Consider the following 5,427-nt stretch of genomic DNA (forward strand, 5'->3'; position numbering starts at 1 on the left):
GAACTAGAAATACCATTTGACCCAGCCATCCCATTACTGGGTATATACCCAAAGGACTATAAATCATGCTGCTATAAAGACACATGCACACATATGTTTATTGTGGCACTATTCACAATAGCAAAGACTTGGAACCAACCCAAATGTCCAACAATGATAGACTGGATTAAGAAAATGTGGCACATATACACCATGGAATACTATGCAGCCATAAAAAATGATGAGTTCACGTCCTTTGTAGGGACATGGATGGAATTGGAAATCATCATTCTCAGTAAACCATCGCAAGGACAAAAAACCAAACACCGCATGTTCTCACTCATAGATGGGAATTGAACAATGAAAACACATGGACACAGGAAGGGGAACATCACACTCTGAGGACTGTTGTGGGGTTGGGGGAGTGGGGAGGGATAGCATTAGGAGATATACCTAATGCTAAATGGCGAGTTAATGGGTGCAGCACACCAGCATGGCACATGTATACATATGTAACTAACCTGCACATTGTGCACATGTACCCTAAAACTTAAAGTATAATAAAAAAAAAAGATAAAAAGCTACCTTATGCCTTTTAGTTACCCCATATTTTTTTTCTGCCAAATTTCCTGATTTCATCATTTCTACTTCCTATGTAGAGAAAACTATGTAGTTTTTCTCTGTCGGTTCACTGCAGGCTGTCTTCCACCTTTACCTCTCAACTCAGTCTGGTGTGTGGCAACCTTCCTGACAGTGTGGTGGAAAGGGTAAAGCTCTGGGCAGATTTGGACTGTGTATCTGAGATTTTGCATATTTTATTTTACTTTCCTAATCTCAATGTCGTTACCTCTAAAATGAGGACCGTATCCTTCTTGCTAATTTCTAGTATAGATACTGATACATAATATATTTTAATAAATATTGATCAGATGATCTAAAAAGCAATCTCATCATAGCATCATGGCAAAAATGCAATCCTTTATCATCTTTCCTCTAGATTCTTGCAATGGTCTACTAGTGTTATAGATGAATTAACCTCCCTAAAGAGTCTCAGTGTGTCTGCCCTCACAACCCTTCAAATCTGTGAGTCAACACAATGTCCAGAGTGGGCCCATTGTAGCCTAAAAAGTGTGCATCTCTCCTCTCCTCAGAACCTTCCAGAGCTTACTATTGCACAAGAATGTGAGTTTGTGTAGTGTTTGTATGGGTGTGTGTATATATGTGTGAGAGACTAGAATGTGTATTTGCTGAGGTAATCCTAGGAATCACCAACACTGGAGTGGAAAAATATGGGAGGGAAGAAAGTAAGCCAATAAAAGGTTTGTTATCAAGCAGCGTACTGCTGTGGGCACAAGGTGCCTAGGATCAGTAGGAAACTCAGAATGATAGGGTGAATATGACCCAGAGTAGTTCCAACCAAGGTTCCAAGAAGCTTAGAATTTGGTCCATACCATCTGACAGTTATTGGTTGATGGCTGCTTTGGGGAAGGAAGTGGAAGGAATGCATTAGTTTCTAGCATGCCCAATCTACTTTATCTTTAAGCCTGGCAAACTGTCGCAGCCAAAGAGAGTGCTCAGTTGAAGAGTTGTTGATAGGGAGCATACCCAAGAATGGTGAAAGCCAGGGAGATACCGATGGGTTGCTAACAGCATCTGCTAAAATGTCTTTTTTTTTCAAATATCTCATGTATTTGTACTTCCTTTCTAACCCCATGCATCACTTAAGATTCTTTAGGAAATAGAAGGCATATTCAAAGGGGATAATTAAAGAGAATGTAGCAAAATGGCTATTTATAAATATGTAAGCAGTTTTCAAGAATTTCACAAGTTACAAGAAAGCTAGATGGACGAAAGCTATTTCCATTGTCTAAAGGAGCAAGGGTAAGGAACAGACACTTGAACCAATTAGATGTGTAATTTCTGTGGCCTTAAGTAGCAGAAATCAGGCACTGCCAAGCTATGCCTCAGCAGGGAAGGATCCTGAGAAATCACACTCAGATTGATCTCTCCTCCAACTTCTGATCTGCTGTCTTTGCCTTTTGTTGGTCAAAGCATACAGAGTGAAGCAGTACTTAGTCAGTGCCCAGAGCTCAAAGCTCAGTGAAGTATGAGAAGTGAAGCCAGAGGAGCAGGTGGAGAATATTCAACATGACTAGGGCAATGCAAGTTGCAAGACAGCCTCACTTTTATCCCTCTGTTTCTCGCACTATCTCCCACAAATAGAACAGTGCCTTGCACAAGTCAGTACTAAATAGATCTTTGTTGAATGTTTCAGTCCATTCACAATACTTTTGCTATTCATTGTAAATTATTCCGCGATTGCACTTTTTAAATTTTTGCCTTCCAAAAAGTGCAAATTGATATCTCAATATTGTGAATTAATACCTTAAAATGTTTAAGTGCCTCATCATAGGGGAGTGTCACAGCTTCTAATAATCATGATGTAAAGATTGTTTTTTTAAAAAAAAACTGTTATCTTCTCTTATAACTCAATATTTCCATTTCCTCTTCTAAATGAAGCAATACAAATGGTTTTCCTGAGTTGCCAGATAGAGTCCTTATTCACAAATTGTTTGACTTCCATGAACACAAAATAATTCCATTTGATAAGGCGTATTTTATTAGTATTTACCATTACTGTTAAGGAAAGGCTTAACTAGGAGACTGCCTAGTGCTGATATAGGATGACCATGTATCAGAAAAAAAAATATTAAATTACACTTGATCATTTCTATATTTCTAATTTGAGAGAATAATTCTGTCAGTCAGTGATTCAGGATCCTGTATTTAACTAGCTGTTAAACATTTATTACAATTTTGGATTTTGTCACTTTTTTATGGAAATAGTTTAACAAACATGATTCATTGAAAATAATATTCTCATGCCATGTTAAAAATAGTTTTGTAATTTTATTTTTATACTCTACTCTTTTTACCTTGTATTCATCACAAAAAAAGTAGAAGTAAATGTATCCCCCAAATTTCATTTCTACCTGAGCCCTGTGAATGTGACTTTATTTGAAAACAGAGCATTTTCAAATGTAATAAATTTAAGATGAATTTACACTGGATCGCTAAAGATCTGAAATCCAATATGACTGATGTTCTTATAAGAAGAGGGAAATTTGGAGACAGACACAGACACATGGAAGAGATGCGTTTATAGATGGGGACAGAGGTTGGAATTAGGTTGCCACTGGCAAGAGTACCAAAGATTGCTGGCAACCACCAAAAACTAGGGAAGAAGCCTGAGTTAGATTTTCCCTCAGAGCCCTCAGAAGGAGCCAATCCTATCCACACCTTCATTTCAAATGTTCAGACTCCAGAACACAAGAGAATAAATATATGTTGTTTGAAGCCACTAAGTTTGTGGTAATTTGTTACAGCAGTCCAAGGAAATATATACAGAATAAAATACAGTACCAGATCTGTTCTCATCCACCGGCAAACGTTTTTTGTAATATTCTGGAAATGAAGAGTTGATTGCTTTTTTTTGAGACAGAGTCTTACTCTTGTCACCCAGGCTGGCGTGCAATGGCACAATCTCGACTCACTACAAACTCCGCTTCCTGGGTTCAAGTGATTCTCTTGCCTTAGCCTCCTGAGTAGCTGGGATTACAGGCATCTGCCACCATGCCCAGCTAATTTTTGTATTTTTAGTAGAGATGGGGTTTCACCATGTTGGCCAGGATGGTTTCGAACTCCTGACCTCTGGTGATCCACCCTCCCCACCCTTGGCCTCCCAAAGTGCTGGGATTATAGGTGTAAGCCACCACACCTGTTCGATTGCCACTTTTGGAGTATCAAGAGTCAGCCTTTATTAGCAAGTATTTCTATCTGCCTGTTTGGGTTGAGCAAAATTAGAACCGACAACGGACCAGATGCTTCTATTACCAGAATTTCAACCTCCTGAGGATCTGGATAACAGTTTTCAAGTAACTCTCATAGTAGCCTAAGCTTACTTACACTCTAAAATGAAAGAATAGAAATAGACTCAGGATGCCAAAAAGTCATATATTTATCTGATTTAAACTCATCGAACTGAAATTTAAAATAAAAATTACCTTGAAAACCTGCTACATAGCAAACACTGTATTAGGTTCTGGGAATACAACCTTGAATAAGACAATTTCCCTGACTTCAAGGAATTCGAAGTATGACTGTAATATACAATGAAATATACAATGAAAAGGGAAACATGAGGCTACAGAAAAAAAAGAGTTATATCGTGTTCAGCTATACGCTGAAGGCATTTTCAAGTCATTGAGGAGTTTAAAGTTGGGAAGCAACAGGATAAAATTTGTTGTTTAGAAAATAGCACGGGGCAGATTGGAAGGTAGTTTAGGCAGATACAAGCCTGGAATGACTGGGAGATCAGCTAGACCATTATAGTTGACATTCTGAGAAAAAGGTGAGGTGACTTCAAATAGAGAGTTAGCAATGAAAAGACACAGTGAAAAAAATGGATGAATTAAAAGGATGTTTAAGTGGTTAATCAGCAAAGTTTAGGGATTTAATTGGGGTAGAGATAGGAAGGAGAGAGAGGGAGGAGGGAAAGGCAGATTCCAGTTAGTGGAAGTTAGTGGTGTCATGGTGCAGTTTTCTCCAGGCAGGAGGCCGAAGATGAAGGGCAGGGCCCAGGTACACAATAGAGAGGCAGGAACAATGGGCTACATTCAAGGAAACAGATTTTCTGTTATTTACATTCAAGTTATTTTTATACCCACCCACTCGCAAACATGCTGTTTTATTCTTTCAAATGAATTAGCCTACTTCTATTTATGAACTGCATTTGGTTGATTTGGCTCATTATTTACCTAAACTAAGTTCAGTCAACTTTCAATAATAGCAAAAACAGGCCAAAGTGGGAGGATCACTTGAGGCCAGAAGTTTGAGACCAACCTGGGCAATATGGTGAACTCCATTTCTACAAAAACAAACAAAATGTATCCATGCATGGTGGCATGCATCCGTAATCCCAGCTACTTTTAACAAGTCTGAGGACAGAGGATGGCTTGAGCCCAAGTGTTCAACGCTGCAGTGAGTAACACTGCAATGAGCTATGCTCTCACCACTGCACTCCAGCCTGGGTGACAGAGTCTTAAAAAGAAAAAAGGCAAAAGTTTTTTTTGATATTACACAGCTAGATATTTTCAAAACACAATTAAAAAAGAAATGAAATAATTTTAGGTAATTGTAAAAGACACAATTTTAAGTAAATTTTAAAAATTAACATGAATAGTCCTTGCTGTCATTAGATGGTGAATATTTAACTGAGCTTTACAGGTGATGGTAGAGACACAGGTTAATAATAAACATGATGACCTGAAGTAGTAACTCAATTTATTATTTTAAGATATACTAAAGTTAAGTATGATAAATATATTTAAATAAAAAGAAAAAGTCATATTTATTTCATGGAAATACTAAGTAAATAAATAGTACATA

The 5,427-nt window shown here is 37.7% G+C and overlaps 1 protein-coding gene across 1 annotated transcript in view; it reads left to right on the forward strand.

Moving 5' to 3' along the window:
* The window catches only part of GPC5 (glypican 5), a 1,453,242-nt gene that overhangs the window by 1,251,681 nt on the left and 196,134 nt on the right, over positions 1-5,427 (forward strand). The window lies entirely within an intron of this gene.

This window comes from Pongo abelii, chromosome 14 (assembly GCF_028885655.2).
Source record: "Pongo abelii isolate AG06213 chromosome 14, NHGRI_mPonAbe1-v2.0_pri, whole genome shotgun sequence".
NCBI lineage: Eukaryota > Metazoa > Chordata > Mammalia > Primates > Hominidae > Pongo > Pongo abelii.